Below are 19,947 nucleotides of genomic sequence, written 5' to 3'. Positions count from 1 at the left end.
CCCCCCTTCCCTTGCCATGGAGAAGCGGGAAGGGGAGAAGAGGCAGAGAAAAATCAGAGACAGAAACAAAGCCCCTGCAGTGTCAGTATGTGCATCCTTAATAAATTACCTCTGCCATACTGGGAGGAATGCAGGGATGCAATGCAGTTTTGTTTCTGATGCCAGGAGTACCCAACTGGTTTTGTAGAAAAGAAAGTTTTCCCTGCTTTAGGAAAAGAAAACATCTGTGTCCAATATGAGGAAAATATGCTCCCAAAAAGAGTTTAAATTTAGCACATCTGCATATAGCAAAACAATATTTCTAATGGAGTTGTAGTCTTGGTATTTTCAGAGTATTGCAATGACATTTCTGGTCCTCCCTGCCTGCATATAAAACTGTTCACTTTCCCCAGTAACCCAGTACTTTGTGGCTCAATTGCTACCGAAGAGCCATGATTCAACAATTTTCTCTTTGCTTATCAGGCACACAGCCCAGGAAAGTGGGTGTATTTTTGGCTAAGAAGAACACTTTGTTCCACTTCAAGAAGAAACAAGTCTCAGACATTATATGTTTCAGCTATAAGCAATCAGCAACATCTATATATCAAGGCTGCATACACACACACACACACACAATACATACATGGAGTGTGCAGATGTCAATAAAAATCATCCTTTGCTGATTTGTAACAACATCTCTCAGATTTATAAATTCTCAAACTCCAGTTCTCTCTACTCTCTGTTGTTTTTCTCCTCTTGGCCAGAAAAATTTGCCAAGTTACTTTCATTTTCCATAGCATCATCAGAATAAAATCATATATTCCAAGAGTCAGTTCAATTCTCCAAAATGCTCATCCTTATATAGCCCAAACAATGTCATCCATATATATAAAAGGGAAGAAGGAGCAAATTCATGAGACTGCTATTTCTTATTTTAAGGATTTGTAGGGCCATCCCACTCACTGATTGTGACTCTGAATGGTATACATCAATAAAAAAATAAAAAGTAACAGAATCAAAAATAAATATAAAATGGAGCAATGTAACAAATCACAGTTAAAGACGTAACACGTAGCCACAGAAACACGTAGCTCACGCTGGATATAGCAAACCCTCACTCTCACAACAGAAGGGGCTCATCTAACATCTCGGTCCAATGCACGGGAGAACAGCCAGTCTTCATGGCTCTATGAAAGGCTAATAGAAGTACATTTACAGAAGTACTAACAGCTTTTAAGGAAAAATAATCAAAATGGGGAAGGAAACAGTAACAGCTCAATAAGGACTGAATATGCTTAATCATCACTGAATTCCAACTGATATTTCACAGATGAACATAAATGCTCAGGGATGAGGAGAGGAGAAATACAATCTTGGAAGGGGACATGACTAGCTGTCACCATGAATAAGAGCACTTTACATCAAAACATGTTGCTCCAAGACTCACTCTTATATCTTAACATAGAAATCTGATGCATATACTGTAGACTCAGAAGAAAGTTCCACTGAGTGGAATTGTTTCTGTTCTGTTTCTTCTAGATGGTAGCATAATCTCCTTCTCAATGGACCTCTGATGTACCCCCAAACCTTTATCACAGCCTATTTAAACTTTTTGACCCTGGAGGAACACTTGAAATATTTTCAGGCCTCAGAGAACCCCTGCATATTCAGGCTCAAATATAGGCCAGAAGTTACAAAATTAATTATATTTGTTTCACGTGTAGGCCTATATGTATGCATTAACAGTGTTTTTAAACTAAAAATAAAGAATGCAACTTACCTCTTTAATGTAAAGTTGCCCAAATTTGAAATATTTTTTTTTAATAAATCGTGAATACCTGGGAACCCCTAGTGACTTCTCATGGAACCTGGGGCTCCACAGAACCCTAGTTGAGAAACCCTGCTTTATCATGTTCTCATGGTGCTCACAATTCTGAGAGCACCAGGAGGAGTAGGGAACCTTTGGTAGGCCAATTTCACATTTGGGGGAAACTGATGGTTGCAAAATGAGTGGGACCACATCAAAGATGGAGCCAGGAAACTTTTTCAGAAAGTCTGAAGGCTTTTTAACAAGATATGCCCTATTTTAGGCTTTGTGCTGCAGTTTTAATCGGTTCCCTCCTCAAAATCACAAGAAACTGTGCTGCCTGTTGCTAAAATGTTGCTGCCTTGGTATAGATAGCAGAAGGTTTTAGACTTAGGTTACTGTGCTACTTGCAGCTATATCCTAACACCAGTAAATGATTCTTAGCAAAATGAGAAAGATGGTTTTCATTCACCTTTAAATGTCTTTCATTTAAATACTCTTAATTAACATTCAGGCAGAGAATCTTAAAAGTACTTGGAACTGATCTGGAGTCTTACGTAAACTCTGGGGATTTGCAGTGATCTAGTCATCCTTTTCCTAGTCATATCCAAGTATCATACACCAAGAGCTGAGATTTTGAAGAATACATGTAAAACACATCATTTAAAAACCGTAGAAAAGAGACTAGGAAAAAATATGGGACTTGAAGATTAAATAAGATATATAATGAATAGATACAACTATGGCAGAGTAATTTGTTAAAGATCTGACTTTGCAACTGTAGAAAATGCAGTGTCAGGACATTGCAAGGTATTTAGTTACAACAGGCTGCAGAGAAAATTACTAAGCCAAGGGCAGGAGATTATTGAGGAGCAAAATAAGCCTCTTTCCCACTGTAAAAATAAAATTAAAATAAGGGAAAATATGACTCATCAGTTCACTGCAGATACTATAGCAGTGTTTCTCAACCTTAGCAACTTTAAGAGGTATGGACTTCAACTCCCAGAATTCCCCAGACAGCCATGCTTCAATTCTGGGAGTTGAAATCCACACCTCTTAAAGTTGCCAAGGTTGAGAAACACTGTACTATAGAATGCACAGATGTCAAATAAATGACATTTTTATTGTATTTATTTATTTATTATTCAAATTTCTATTACCTCCCATCTCCCCGCAAAGAGGGGGACTCTTATGTGAGAAATTACTGCCCATCTCCCCCCAAAGAGGGGGACTCACATAAATTTTTTATGTGAGAAATTTTAAAAAAGGGATTTTATTGGCTTTGAGAATCTTACAGTCCTTTGATTCTATAAAGGAACCTCTTCTTCACTGCTGAAAAGTAGAGGATTTCAGACATATTGAAGTGTTGTCATCCTGTACGAGCGAAATCTGGAAGTTTGACTCCATCACTGAAGAGAGACTGTGATCTGCCCAAAAGCATAGCTTTTACCCAACATCCAGCATTTTAAGCACACAAAGGTGGTCCCTCTTCTTTTCCCACAGAAACGCTTGGCATTCCCTACCAGGAAGAGAAGAAAGAGACAACTAAGGAATGTGTTCTTTGCTTGAGGTTACTGTTGCCTCCCTCCTGCCAACCTAGCAGTTCAAAAACATGTAAATGTGAGTAGATAAATAGGCACTGCTTTGGCGGGCAGGTAACGGCGTTCCGTTTAGTCATGCTGGCCACATGACCACGGAAGAGTCTACGGACAAACGCCGGCTCTTCGGCTTTGAAACGGAGATGAGCACTGCCCTCTAGAGTTAGACACGACTGGACTTAATATCAAGGGAAACCTTTACCTTTACCTTACTGTTGCCTCCATCTCTCCTCCCTGAGGCCATCACACAATTATCCTGGGGAAAAAAGCAGCAAAAAGACCTTTTCTGGTAAAGTGACCTTCCATCTCCCTGAGCTACCTATTTCTATCACTATTAGATGTTATAAGAATTATGAATTATTAAAAGGTTAATAGTTTTCCTTTTCCCTCCTCTCCCCCTTTTCCTTTGTATTGTGCCTTTTTAGATTGCAAGCCTGGGAGCATTGGTGGTCTTCTTTTTATCATTTTGAAAGCTGTTTTTATTGTTCTTTGAACTGGACTAGCAGCCTTTCAGAGTAAAGAGATGGTTGTAATTGCTTCCAATAAAGAAATAAATGGCAGTGAATGGGGGGAGGGGGGACTGTAACATTCCCTGAGTTCAAATTCATCCTAAGCCATAATGTGGCTTGCTTGTTTGTAGTTTTCTGTGATGTGTGAACCTAGGCATTATGGCATATAAACCATAGTTTATGCCTTAGTCTTATATATGAACCAGCCCATTGTGGCTTATTCAGCAAACTATTTTTTTAAAACAAATGCATAGCTTAGTGTGGTGTGATATTAATGTAGGAATTTAGTACACCTTTCTTCTTATGATGTTGGAATAGTGGACTACTTATGTTTTTTTTTAAAAATGCAACATAATTTCCTTCCTTCCTTCCTTTTGTCATTTGGATCACTAATATATGTAACATGAAGATAGAAACTTTAAGATGCAATAAAGGTTGAAAGAAGCTGGAACCTTATTCAAGGGTGCACAGGCTTTTGCTTGCCAGCTTCTAGCAGACCAACATAGCATAACAAAACAGTGTGACAGAAACAGCTGACAGCAACAATCTCTAGGGGGAAAGTCTTTATGTCCAATCATTTTGTCTTCATTGATTTCATGCTCTTCATCAACAGGTCATGATAAAAGGGGACAAATAATATCAAAAGGCTTATTTTGAGTTAAGTATTCCAATATTTGCTATTAAAGCTGAATTCTCACCATCATTTTCATTTTCATGTGTTCAGGGGATTTTCACATATAGACATACAGAACTTCCATCATTAAATCTGCTTTTAGAGAGTGTTGGCAATTTGTTGGTAAAGTAATATCTCAGCAATTCTGTGCAACCACTACTGCTCAAACAGTCCCAGCTATAAACCCAAACTCATAGATATTGTTTAGTGTTTGGTGTTTCTCATTTGTAGAAAATATTTAGCTGCAAAAATGACTCTTCACTTGTTTGTATCAGTGAGGCTGATTCCACTGAATTTCATGTTAATTTTATGCCATATTAAGGAAAACTGCAGACCTAACTAAGTCCTTTTTTCTGCTTACAAACAACATTAAATATATAATCACCAGAAGACACTCCTGCTCCACTAGTAAACAGCCAGCATCACTATCATGAACATGACAAGTATTTCATTTTAATTTCGTTGTAAAAGACTGAAGAACTGCTTTGGGGGGCACAACTACTACTCTAAGTATAAAATTTTGTTTTAGATCTCCCAAGAACTTTAGAAGAGGAGAATTAAGGGAGACTGATACCATCTATATACAATCAGGAAAAAGACTGCTATTGCAGTCAAGCTAAGTATGATTATTACAATTACTGCTATTCCACTGATAATCTGTCCTTCATCTGGAGCTCAAGGTGTCACACATGAGGTCTCTCCTCATTCATTTCCCATAACAATTTGTGATCTAGGTTGGGCTGGTAGGGAGGCTGACCCAAAATCACCTAGTGAGCTGTATAATTAAATAGAGTTTCTGTATCTTCCTGAACATAGCCTAACACCCTAATCATTACGCCACACTGTTTTTCTAGGATCCATAGATAACTACAAAAAGCCAGAGTGGTGCAGAATGGTAGGCAGCAGTATTGCAACCCCATGACCTGAGTTTGATCTCAGCAGAAACTGGATTCTCAGGTAGCCAGCTCAGGTCAACTCAGCCTTCCATTCTTCCGAGGTTGGTAAAATGAGTACCCAGCTTGCTGGGGAAGGTGACGACTGGGAAAGGCAATGGCAAACCACCCCACTGTAGTCTGCCAAGAAAACATGAAAGCAGCGTCCCCCCAAAGGGTCACACATGACTTGGTGCTTGCACACCTTTCACCTTCACCTATCCTTTGTTGGATAGGGTGCAGCTTAGCCAAGCACTAATGTGTGAAGAGGAAGGGAAAAGTAAACAAAGATGAGAATGAGAGTGAAGTAGTCATGCCTTGAACTATGACCTTTTAGTTCTTCTAACATTTTGTAACATTCACAAGCTGTCTTTTCAGTACAGTTCTGAAATCCATGTTTCACTTGAAACAGCTTGATTCCTTCCAACTTGAAACACTTCTAGAGTTGGATAGCATAACAATTTTGATCCACACTTAATAATAAAATTTCAAACAGCTTTAAACTTGTGTCCATCATTACCTTAAGCTTTCAAACATCCAGATATGTGATTTCTGTAACACCTTTAGAATTCATAATTGTGCCCTAGAAAATAAGAATCTGCTGTCCATGGTTCTGTTAGCAAGTTATCTAACCGATGGAGCTGGGGAGATAAGGTTAATGCAAGGAGTGGAGGAATCTAATAAAAAATAACTAAGGTGATCACATTTGTATACTGTAGGTACAAAGATAAAAAAAAATTTAAAAAATCAGTTTAATTATTGCTTATCTATAGAAAACAGAAAAGATGCCAATTTTATATCTACTTTGGGGAGTTTGTACTGGCAAAAATCCTCATGTATGGTAGTAAAATTTTCCAGAACACAGAGCCTTGATGGGAACAGAATGTTGACTGTTTATGCCCTACCATCTGCAAATGAGTTAGTCTGAAACAGATTCTCATTATATCTTTAACTTGCTGAATATATAAAAGAGAAGACAAGTTCATCATGCCTTCATCAGGAATTTGAGCATATTTTATTTATATTTTCAAACTTCTCTTAATTTTCAGGTAAGCACAGAGTGTCCACATCAGTGCTTTTTAAATAAAATCACAGACATTCTTGATCAATCCAGTTATATTAATAGCAACAATTAAATTATGCATGCATCTAACATAAAACAGAGTGGATAACATTTTAGTGGCCTGGTACTCTGCTCTATTCAGCTGCAGGAGCTGAAGGGGAGATGATCGGTGATATATTAATATCATAAGGGGGTGGGCTAGAAATGTTTTGAAAAGTGTTTCAGGATCAAGGGTTTAAAAATGGCAAGGGATTTGTTTTGTCTCAGAGATGGTTTATGCGCCTATTTCCATTATTATTCTCATGATTCTTTTTCAACAATAATGCTGCTAAAATTGGCTGTTCTGCTAAATTTCAATGGCATTCAGTGGGAGCTGCAAATTGGGGTCTGGAGGCTGCATAAGACCCATAGGCCACAGATTGCCTACTTTTACTGTAATTATCACAAAGAGAAAAAATGGAAGATCAGTCTTTTCAAAACTGAATTCTTTACACTCCTGTTGTAAGTTAACAGGCAGAAACATGACTAATTTCTCTGCTTACAGTCAGAGGCTTCTCTGCTGTCATTCACCAAATGAATGTAAGAATACCTACATCCATCTAAAGTCAGGAAATGTTCCTGCTAGGTCTTAAATGAGACTTAAAATCTACAATTCAAAGTAAACATATAGAGTGAAGAGACCGATTACAACCAAAAATGTGAAGGGATGGAAGGAGATAAAAGGTTTCCTACAGAGTGACACTATTCACAACTTGAAGTCTTTCTACAGCTCACACTGTGTAAGTATCAGAATAGATAGCTGATACCTGAAACAGAAAAGAAATGTGAATACAAGGTTCTGATCAGAGTTTGTATTTGGCACAGAGAAAACCAATGACAAAGGGATAGCCACTGTGCAGAACCCAATAATAGGACTGGCCCACACCTTTTTGCCGCCAATGGCAAAATAGCAAATGCCCAGCAGACCCAACCCACTCAAAGTGCATAAAATAATTCAACCTATTTTGACAGCTGAAAAGAATACTCACACGCTACTCTCCCGTGGAAGAAAAATTAAGATACAATAAATTGAATAGCTAATAATTTGCTGCCCTTCCAGCTCTGCTTATGGCTTGGATTATACCTCTTACTCTGTTGCTGTGCCTGTACTGCCTGCATCTTTCAAAGACAGTCTGTATATCTACTTGTGTGATATCCAAGTATATAAGAACATGTTCACATTTTTAATTTCTTTCTTTGCTGTTGATCTTCCTTATCCAAGAAGACTTCTGCTTAATTTATTTTAGTATATTTTGATTCTTCTCTATTAGGAGAAATTGGATTCTGTAATTCCCACTTCCATTGCTGACTGGAAACACCACAATATGCAATCTTGATGACTTTTTTTTTTTTTTTTGCCTTTCCAATTCTATCCATAATCCTCTCTCTGTCCTTCCTTACCTCTATATTGCCTTTGGTGCTATTCTCTTTGCATTTAGATATTCATAGAATTAAAAAGGAAAATCCTTTAGTCCATCCTCTTTCTCCAGCTACTTACAATCCCTTTGTTCTTTAAGTATGTGACTTCTGAAAATAAAACTAGTTATTTCTTCTAAATAATGTATCCTTAAAATGGCCTTGATTTACTAAGCTTATGAAGATAGATGAGGATTTTTTTCTGCTAATCTTCCTTTTGAATAGGGTTGTTTAATGTCAGTATTTGCAGAGCATAAACAGGTGTTCCCACCAATCCAGCAATTTGGGTCCTACTTATGATTCACCTGCAGACCTGCCTTCATGCTCTGAGTTTTTAAAGAAAGCAAAGTACAGCTGTCTTGATATCTCTACAAGAGTGAGACTCAAAAATATATAAAGGAAGTAGGATTGGAGAAAGAGATGGGATTCAATTCTCTCAGATGTCAGACAGAATAGTTTCCTCAAAGGCTGTTTTGGTTGTGCACATCAAACACATTTCTGGATCTGAAAAATTACAGTACCTTATAGGCCTGAAAGCAGTTCCATCTCAGGAAGCCAAAAAAATCAATCAGGAGATTTTTAAGAAGAGATTTTCACTCAACTCTACTCTGTCATTAACATTTCCATTGAAACACATCCTAACACCTCTGACTAGAATGTCTAAAAATTCTGGCTACATGTGTTGCACAACATTTCCACTGTTGTGTGTATCATGCAAATCCCTATTCAGCAACACAGAAAAATCCTGCTGCCCACTCTAGTTTTACATGGCCTACATGGCTCAATTAAGTACTTTAGATTTGATTTCATATTGTGTACACATATGCTAAATAATAATATTCAGAGCAAGTCTTTTTCCTCATTGAAAAGATGAATAACTACCAAGCCATTATATTTTTAAAAATATGTATCTAAATTTTTTTAAAAGCCATTCAATTTTTAAACAAAGTAAAACTTAGCCACACAAAATAATATTGATAGGTCTTTCCCCTATGTGTATATAAAACAAGTGCCAAGGTAGAGAGTGAATACATCTTGTAAATCCAGAATTTTAAATGGATATGGAAGTCTTTCCATAAGCCACTATTGAAATTTGTCTCATGACTGCAATGCCTTAGAGAAGTAAGAAGGAAGTTAAGGAAGTTTTTTTTTCAAGAAGCAAGTTAATAATATAGTAATTTCCTGGATAGGACATCCCTGGTCACATTCACTTATAATGAAATGAACCAGAAGCCACTAGAATCTATAAGTTAAGGCAGCATAGGCTGCATTTGGATGAGAAAATCATGAGATAGTAGGTTAATTAGCAGCAAGGCTCTGATAGCTATTTTCCCAGTAGCTTAAACTGGTCTTTGTTCTAATTTGATTATGTAAAGCAAATTGAGATTTAAGGGTGGAAAAAAAACCCTTCAATGTCTTATAAATAATCGGATTTAAAAAGGAGCTTTTTCTTCTTCAAAGAAATGGTAGAATAATTGGATAGAATTAAATTGTTATAAAATAAAAATATAATTAAGGGTTGTAAGCTTCTTATCTATCAAAGGCGGTTCAATAATAAAGGAAACATGGTCACTTTGTAATGGAGAAAACTCATCAGCCTTTCAATTCTCCTGGGAACCTGGTGGCTTTGGGCTTGGTCCCTGCCATAGACCTTGCTTCTGCTATTAAATATATTTCACTTATATTATTTTATCATTTGTGTATTAATAATTTATATTACCAATATGTTAATATTTTTTAATTTATAATTTAAAATATTTATGCATCCCCAGTTTGCGACATTAAAAATACCTTTAAAAGTGGCCAATTCTGAGTAGCACTCTCCTTTGAGAAGTGGATAGCACACAAAAATGTTAGCTAATTTTTTCCCCTAGATGAGAAGGAGAGACATATGCTAAGAATTAGTTACTTGGATTGAAACAGTTGATACAAGCAGATACAGAAGGGTTCTTTCTTCAACTGGGTAAGAAGGTTGAGGAGTTGGCTGAATGTGCTAAATTGGGGTAGGATGCTGAAGCTTTCGTTTTTTGTAAGCAGGGGAATTCTGCTTCTATTGTAATCTGCATTGTTCATTAGGTTTTTGTTGCCACAGCACTTTGCAGAAAAATATACATAAACAAAAAGGGCAAATCTATGGTAGTGAACAGAGAGAAAACCATGCTGTTTTCTTGGCAGTGTTACAATGGTGGGTTTCCATTGCCTTCTCCTGATACATTTTTTTAATTTCCCAAGCTAGGGTAGCCCCAAAATCATAATGTGGTTGCCCCCAAATAATGAATAAGCATGTAAGTAAATCCATATATTGGCATAATCACAGCTTTTCACATGCCATTATCATTTTTACATTTTTTTCCAGATTCATATTTTAAGCACCAAATAACTATTAGCTGGAACTTGGATCTATCAACTGAATAATGGCCCCATCTTTTGACAACAGTTTGAATATGTAATTCTAAGTCAATTAAGTATGAAATCAGCTGATGCTTGCACTCTGTTTTACAGTATATTCCTTTCAGTACTGTGCAATATATATGTTTCTTCACTGTATTAATGTTAATATTAACTGCATAAGATTCCTGTCCATATTATTCCATATTTTTGTATGATAAGACTTGTCAGCTGGCTGATGTTAAAAAGATCTTTTTGCTCCTGAAAAAATGATGAGCTTTTGTTTCAGGAAGAGTTGGCATGTAAATGTGGATTGATCCTATTCCACATAGAGCAGAGCTATTAAGTAGCTGAAGCAAAGTTTTTCAAAAAATCTCTATCTTTGACATAAATACTGCTTTCTAAAATATAATATCCTTCTTTTTAGACTTCCCAACCTCAAATATTCACCTTAAGTTCTGAAAAAGGACAGTATCTTTTCTTTAGCTACAGTTTTAGACATTTTGCATATGATGTAAAACAGTGTTTTTCAAACTTGGCAACTTTAAGATGTATAGACTTGAAGTCCCAGAATTCCTCAGCCAGCATACTAACTGGGGAATTCTGCGAGTTGAAGGCCACACATCTTAAAGTTGCCAGGTTTGAAAAACACTGCTCTAAAGCAATATTTGCTTCCTTGTTTATTACCAAATACCATGTCCCATTAAGTATAGTCTATTTCCTCTAACAAAAAAATACATAGATCGGTATAACTAAGATGAGCCAAATCTCAAATGATAAAAACGAAAGTTCACAGTAAAGCAAGAATTACGCATAAAATCATACAGCAATGTGATTTGTTTGAATGAATCTGGTCAGTTCAGAACTATTGTTTGTACCTTAATACTACACTGTGGTTGAGGTTCTGCTGGAAAGAGAGCAGTTCAGGGATTTGTACTTTCCCCTTCCTTGGCTGGAGATGATGACATCAAAATATTTATGGCGATTAAAAAAAGGCTACATCTGAGCCAAAGACTGAAGCCTATTTAATTCAACTTCTTAAACCATAATGGGGTTGATTGGTTTGTGCTTAGCATGTTGTATGAACCCAGTCATTGTAGTTTGTCAACCACATATCATGTTTAGTGAGTTGTTGGACTACAGTTGTGATTTGTTAAGCAAGCAACAGCTAGTGCAATACATGAAGTCATGGTGTAACTTCCACAATTTACTCCCTTTTCTCCGACTAGCAAATACATCCACAGGGCAGAAGGACTGTGACATCATGTGTATAATGACATCATTATGGAAATGACACAAATGCAACTGACATTATATATTTTGTGTCATATGCACAATGATGTCATGGCACATGTGACATCATCATGGCATCTACCAGACACCTATGTCCAAAATTGTCCAAATAGTTTGACCACTTTAGTAATCCTCTTGTCTATACTACACACCACAGGGAGAGATTTAAGGTCATCTAATACCACTTGCCTGTTCGCAATGCCAGTTTAAGCACCAAGGATCATCTTATTTGCACAAGCTTTTGTTTAGATGGCTTTATGCTCTTTTGTCATTTTGCTCTGCTTGCTTTTAGCAGTGGATCTGACTAATTTTACCTATATATGACTTTTGTTTTTAAAATAGCTATCTATTTTTATTTTTGTTTTATTGATGTATACATTAACTACAGAAACAGAAATGTGAAGTAAATAAATAATTGAAATAAAAGAAATTACAACTGACTTTGACATAACACCAAGACAAGTTTTTAAACCATGGTTTGTTGAACAAGTCATGGTGAACTGTTAAGGACAGTGATTATTAATTATATTGTAATTATATTAAATTAATTATTAAGCCTCTATAGGTGGATTCAAACATTACTCCAAGTCAAAAGCAAAGAGGCTAAAATATGCTTTATGTGTGAGCCAAGTTATCATTGTTGATGAAAATGTAATATCAAATATCTAATATCTAACATCATCTAATATTTATACAGTTTCTCTTTCCTTAGTTCTCTCTCACAGCCCTCATCATCTGCTTTGGTTTTGAATTTTTTTGTGAGAAAGTAAGTTGAAAACGGTATGCATTCACTTTAAACTGCAGTGTTACCAAATCTTGTTTCCAGACAAGGGGAGACCAAATGAGGCAAAAGAAGACGACAAAATAGGATGGTCTGTACATGATATTGGATCCAATCCATTCTTCAGTGCTGGGATCTTGATTAAAGTATCAATACCTCCAGAGAAGGAGAGTCCATGGTCAAACTGCTCTTCTCAACAGCCAAACCTGCCACCCAGTCACTTAAGGCCATAATTCCATGTCCCGTACCCAGGACAGGAGGGAACCGATTTCAATCTTTTCCTATGCTCCCTTATCTGTGCCCTCCGTCTTCTCTTCTCCAAACCAAACATATCCAGTTCCTTCATCTTCCTTTCTCTGAGGAAACCTAGGCACCATAACAGAAGCCCATTATATTAGGCTGACCTTCAGAAATTCTGTATGTCATTAACACAAGAAATCAGATCACATCCCCCAGAAACAAGCAGGGAAAGGAGATAATGCAGCAAGATGCATAACAAATGAAATAAAGGCCTGAGTATTTCAGCCTTAATGAAGTCCTTCCTTTGGGACAAGAGGTAAAAATACAAAACTGCTTACAGAGCTCTCTACGAGTGAGTTGACAACTTTGGATATGGCAGCACAATAATAATGCAGCCACTCGCCAGAGAAAGCTCAGCAAGCAGCTTTATATTTTTATCTCTTGACTCAGAGGAAAGTCTCTACTGTGGCTGAAACAGGTAAGGCTTATTTTATATTTATTTATTTATTTATTTCTCACATTTCTTCACCGCCTATCTCACCAAGCAACTCTGGGCAGTTTACAATTCATTCCGTTATCATTCCATTGTATTCAGTTTTCTGTATGCTTTCAAAACCTTTTGGCATTACCTGAGTATTGGCAGTGAATGTAGTCTGTGGGGCATTTCCGCAGATTACCGAGCAATTTCTCATGATTTTTTTTCCAAGTCAAGCAGACCTTTTCTTATCACACACGATTGCTTCCAAAGGGCCTGCAGTGACACCCTCTGCCAGAGCAATTTCAGCCACAGTCAGTCATGTCGTCTCTAGAATAAACATTATAATATCTGCCCTCCTCAAGGGGTTCTCCTGTCACAGCTTATCCAGAACCAAACTTAGCAGGTCATTTATTGATACCAGAATAGAGAGTGAGATGGTATCAGCCATGTTTTTAAGATGGTCTTTTATCAAGATTAATGCACCCTGATCAAAATACACAGGCAAGATCATATTTAGAAGCTCTTCCTTCAGGCTTGTTGGCTTGTCCTTCATCACATAGCCAACACACATTTGACTGGGCCTCACTGAAGTCTAGGGGATTGCTCTAAATTGCATATACATACAGTATATATGTATAGCTGTGTGTGAAAGAACATCCTCCCTGTTCAAAAACAAAGCTACTATTAAATGCAGTATCAAGATTGCAGTTTTCAGTCATACTTGGACAGAAGAGTCCTTCAGAGACAAGATGCTTTCAACTGGAGAATATCTTCTGCAAGCTGTCCGCATAAAGCAACACACGTGGGACCAGCAAGCCCACTAAACAGAGTGAGGAATAGATAAGAAATCAATTGAAGTGAATATTTGTAGCCCAGGGTTGAACTGTGGAGCCCTTGGTGCTCTCTGAGCCTTGTTGTTTTCTTGCAGACATTTCATTGCCAGATTAGGCAACATCTTCAGTGCAAAGAGGGAGTGGGCCTTGCTCTCAGTTTATATACTGTGGCTTGCCCTGCTTGTGTTGGTAGGGGTGTTGTTCTGACTAATACTGACCATTGTTGGAGAATAACACCCCTACCAACAGAAGCAGGGCAAGCCATGGTATATAAACCGAGAGCAAGGCCCACTCCCTCTTTGCACTGAAGATGTTGCCTAGTCTGGCAAAGAAACGTCTGCAAGAAAACAACAAGGCTCAGAGAGCACCAAGGGCTCCACAGATATCTTACAAAAGGGAACATGATTTTTATGACACTCATGATTACATGTATAATGTCATGGTTAAAGTACCAAATTAGGACTAGAAGAAAGAAGTTTGGATCACCTTTCACCAACCACTTTCCTGGATGACTTTGGGCCAGTAGATATCACAGACTAAATATTTCTATCCCACAGGGTAAAATAGATAAACTTGCAGAACTGGGCTCCCTAGAGGAAAAAGGAAATCAAAACCTAGTAATCCTGTGAGTTAATACTAAAGATGGGTTCACCCAACAACCTCAGCCATGACTTCTTTAATCATGGTTTTAATAATAAGTTACAACTGGCTGGGTTTACACCTGTGGTCCTTGTGCCTGTTGGTCCATGTGCAAATGCATCCTCCTTGGAATTTATGTCCGTCATTCTCCCTGGTCATAGGCACACTCCCATGTGCATGCTAGACTCTGGCTGCTGCATGAACCTTGAACACAGACGCAGTGTTCTTTTCTTTTTTAGATTTTTTTTATCCTGCCTTTATTATTTTTCTAAATAATTCAAAGTGGTGAACATACCTAATACTCCTTCCTCCTCCTATTTTCCCCACAACAACAACCCTGTGAGGTGAGTTGGGCTGGGAGAGAGTGACTGGCCCAAGGTCACCCATCTGGCTTTCATGCCCAAGGTGGGACTAGAACTCTCAGTCTCCTGGTTTCTAGCCCAACCCCTTAACCACTAGGCCAAACTGGCTTGTATCTACCTTGCTAGAGTCCTGTAGTCAGACTATGAGAACTTGCTTCCAGTCTCCTTTTTCACACAAACACTAACTGGGCTGTTTAAATGGAAGCACAAAGAAAACCTACATGGCTTCATCGTGCAGATGGCAAACATCCAGCTATAACTCAAGGAACTAAAAGATTTAGCATTACATCACCCAGAATGTTCCACCACTTCGCCAGAGAAATTTGACAGGCACTTTGATCTGTTTACTGTCTTAGCACAATGCAACTTATATATAAACTTGGGATCAGAGAGTTTTCCCTTAGATGCTGTTAAGATTACATTTGTAGTAATAAACTACAAACCCTGACAGCTCCTGCTACCAAACGGGCAACCCCATAGCTTTTGGCTGAAAGTTCCATATTACACAACTGTAATACTGTGTATACTGTACTTTGTGGAGAAATACTGTACTTTGTGGAGAAATACTGTACTTTGTGGAGCATACTGTACTTTGTGGAGAAATACTGTACTTTGTGGAGAAATACTGTACTTTGTAGAGCATACTGTACTTTGTGGAGAAATACTGTACTTTGTGGAGAAATACTGTACTTTGTGGAGCATACTGTACTTTGTGGAGAAATACTGTACTTTGTGGAGAAATACTGTACTTTGTGGAGCATACTGTACTTTGTGGAGAAATTCCATCTGGTTTTTGAAGACCCCACCAAAGCCAAGACGGCAAATATGCTGGCTATACCAAGGGGGGCACTCAAAGGTACAAGATGCCTCCAAGTTTTGATTACTTGCCCCGGAATGATGCAGTGCAGCTAACCAATTTCAGGAAGGCCTGCCAGACAATGCTGCAGATGCGTTGGCCAGAGTAGAACATCCCACTACACTATATGGTGGTGGATTCAACTGGGTATGCATATACTGTAGATGAGCAATTGGCAGGGTGCAGTGGATTCATATGGGCAAGAGCAGAAGACCTAATCTGACCCATCTGACAAACACTGGGATCTCTGTCAAATATTAGAACATTTCAGAATGATTTTCTGTTCCTACTGGAACAATCTTTCTGTAATTCTTTTTTAGAAAAAATATTCTTTTAACAAAGCCCACATTCCAGGTTTAAAAATCACTGGATTGTAAGGCAGTACACTGGCCATCTTTGTCTAAGCAAAAGGATTTAAAAATCACTTCAAAAGAAAAATTTCTTCACTTTATGCTTAACGCTTTTCCTTTTTGTGTAAGATAACCCCTCAGTAGCTGGACTGATTATTCTCTCAAAAACAACAATGTTCATGCAAAAACAAAACAAGCCCAAAAAGAAAATTTCTCTTTCTGAAAAAGCCTAGGCCCGTAACCCGATGAAGCCAATTTAGTGGCCTGCTAGAACCACTGAAATGGAGCAGAGCTTATAACACAACTGAGAAGCTGGCACAGAAAAAGAAAATTATCTTAGATAGCTTCAATGAGCATGCCAGAGAAATACAGGTTATGGATCTTACACATTCAGCCCCCCCAAGCATAAGAATCACATGCTTAGATAGATTAGGTTAAGATAAGTAAAAAAGAGTTTTACTGACTTTATTGTTGCTTCTGTTACATCCATTTTGGTGGAAAAGATGAAGTTCTTTTGTTCTTCTCTTTCTTTCTAAATACTTAGTTTGTCCTAAACTCTCAGCCCTACAGCTGCCAAGAGCTGCGTTGAAGAAAGGGGCAGAATTCTTCATCAAGGCCCGAGCACATGGCCCTGCTGAAGAGAGCAGCATCCATGCTGCCTGCTTGATCGGTGGAAGAACGAGAGAGAGAGAGAGAGGAAGTGGGAGTGGGAGTGGCAACAAACAGCTTCCTCAGAGTTGCATTGTGGGACAACTCAATTTACATGCTAATTCACATGCTAATGAGGCATGCTGGATTTGCCAGGACTTCCAACAGTCACAACAATGTGATCAAAACTTCAGCTGCTGTTATGTGTGATGTTTTCTATCACATCCTACGGACTCCACTACAGCTTCTACTCCACTTTTAAATGGATCCCAGCCCCACTCCTTCACACACTTTCACACATGAGGTTCATTAGCTATAAATGCTTGAGAAAATTGCCTAGCAAGCTGAGAAAACTGTAGACTGCTCCAGAACGAGTGTAACTGGGTCACTGAAATGCAAAAATAACTCAAGTAAGGTCAACCATGCGCCACTGATGGGGCCACTTTTGCCACTCCCCCCTGCACAGGGACCTCCAGGGGGTCAAAACATGCAAGGCAGGTAAAGAAGGGCCAGGGCTTCTATTGCTTCAGTTGCAGCCCCCATCCTGGCTTTGTTTGATTCCAACCCCCTGCAGATTCTCCTGCTGCTGCTGTTCTGTCCCCCAAACAGTGCAGAAAAATATCTCCAACCAAATACCTGCTGCTGTTGAGGAAAGAATCATTTTATGTATGCGAGAAAAAGAAAGCCAAGAGGAGAAGGGGGCAGGAAGAGCAACCCAAGGCTATTGTGACTCAGCAGTTTGCCAAAACATTAATCATGGAAACCAACTGAAAATCATCTTCAAGCAACCCCTTCAAAGGTCTCTCTGTGTAAAAAACACAAATCCTGAAGTGCTATTGTAATGGTTGCCTATTCTAAAACACTATCAGACTCATGAGCAGGAATTCAAAGATATCTGATTTATTAAAGAATAGTATGCAGGATCACAGAGAAAGCTGAGAATGATAAAAGCACACCAAATGCAAACTAAAAACCCTCAGTGCAAATGAAATCCCTCCCCCCTGTAGAATCTTCCCAAGTTCACAATCCCAGGTGCTCCTAACGGTTTCTGATGGTCTGCAGGAAAAGTCCTTGAACAGAGAAAATAACCCAAACACATTCCATTGTAATAAACACAGATACAGAGCTTGGTACAAGGTTTCACAGCAGCTCCCTCCCAAACAGAAATGCGCGTCAGCGCCATGGCATGTGAAATGTTACGATGTATACTGTACATTGAAACAGTGAACATGACATACTGCCCCCCCAAAAGAGAGAAAAGACTAAGCAGCAGGCTTAAATCAGGAGCATTAACATGGCGGGCAGACACCCATTCAGGATGAGGAAAAGCGTTTCCATCAGACCAGATACTGGAGGGTGCCTCGAAGCTTGCGAGAATCAACGACCTCCTTGACCTCAAAGTGCTGTTGGCCGTCAATCATGATCGGAGCAGGAGGAGGAGGAGGAGGATGCCAGCGGGAGGAGTGGTGAACAGGCTTGAGCAAGCTGCAATGGAAAACAGGGTGCAAGCATTTCAAATTGTGAGGCAGGTCCAATTTAACAGTAACTGGATTGATAAGACCAACAACAGGGAAAGGACCAATGAACTTGGGAGCAAGTTTTTTAGAGGGTTGTGGTGACTTGATAAATTTGGTGGATAGATACACCTGATCCCCAATCTTGAAGTCGTGTTGCAAGGAACAATGCTTATCAGCTTGAAACTTGTAAGCAGCCTGGGCATCAGCCAAAGCTTGTTGAATCACCGGCCAGGAATCAGACAGCTTAACAGCCCAGTCCAATGCAGAACATGTTTGGGAAAGGGGTTGTGGCAGTTCAGGGATGGGAACAAAGTCGTAACCAGAAACCACACGAAAAGGGGTTTGCCCGGTACTTTGATGGACAACGTTGTTGTAAGCCACTTCAGCAAAAGGTAGTAACTCCACCCAATCGTCCTGATGGTAGTTAATGTATGCTCTAAGGAACTGTTCAAGACTGGAGTTCAAAATCTCAGTAGAACCGTCAGTCTCAGGATGGGAAGACGTGGACAGCACTTGTTTGGTGCCAATCAATTTTAAAAATGATTTCCAAAACTGGGAAGTAAACTGTGTCCCACGGTCACTGACCAAATGGGAGGGGTAGGCGGGTGGAGGCGGTAGATGTGGAGGAGAAATAGGCGCGCCAATTGCGGGGCTGACGGGATGGATGCACATGGAATGAAATGTGCTTGTTTGGAAAAAAAATCTTTTACAACCCAAATGACAGTTTTCTCCTGACTGGAAGATCCACAATAAAATCCATAGAAATCTCATCCCAGAGATGGGATGGGCTGGCCACTGGCTGTAGAAGCCCCTGTGGTTTTCCCCCCTTATGTTTTGACATGGCACAAACAGGACAGGAAGCAACATAGTCTTTTACATCACGTCTCAAGGTAGGCCACTGGAATTGACGATGAACCAAATGCAATGTTTTGACAAAACCAAAGTGTCCAGCAAGTTTATCATCATGGGAACACTGTAAAATCTCAGTTCTTGAAGTTTTGGGCACATAAAGGCAGTGTTCCACCCACGCCAGACCGTTTTCAAAAGAAACAGTGTCTTTATTAGCCAGCAACCAAGTGTCAGATTTCAGCACCTGGAGAAAGTCCTTCTGTAACTGACAACGAACTTGCACTTTCCGCTTCCCAGACTGGGCTGGGGGCGTGGTTCCCCGCGCTCGGGTCTGGCTCCAAGTGACAGCAACTAAACCCAGTTGTGGTTCAGTGAGAACAGTCTCAACCACATCTGCCCCCTGGTCAAAATCCTGAGGTAAATGCGACAAAGCATCGGCCAGAAAGTTTTTCTTTCCTGGGATAAATTTTAACTGGAAGTTGAAACAACTGAAAAACTGAGCCCAGTGAATTTGTTTAGGACTGATATGCCAGGGGGTGTGGAGGGCTTGCAAATTCCTGTGATTGGTCAAAACCTCAAAAGGGCATTTATCGCCTTCAAGGAGGTGACACCAGACTTCCAAAGCAGCTTTTACAGCAAACGCCTCCTTTTCCCAAACATGCCACCAGCATTCGGTTTCAGAAAATTTCCTGGACAG

The sequence above is a fragment of the Candoia aspera genome, chromosome 2, assembly GCF_035149785.1.
Source record: "Candoia aspera isolate rCanAsp1 chromosome 2, rCanAsp1.hap2, whole genome shotgun sequence".
NCBI classification, from domain to species: Eukaryota; Metazoa; Chordata; class Lepidosauria; order Squamata; family Boidae; genus Candoia; species Candoia aspera.
This window is presented reverse-complemented; position numbering follows the sequence as displayed.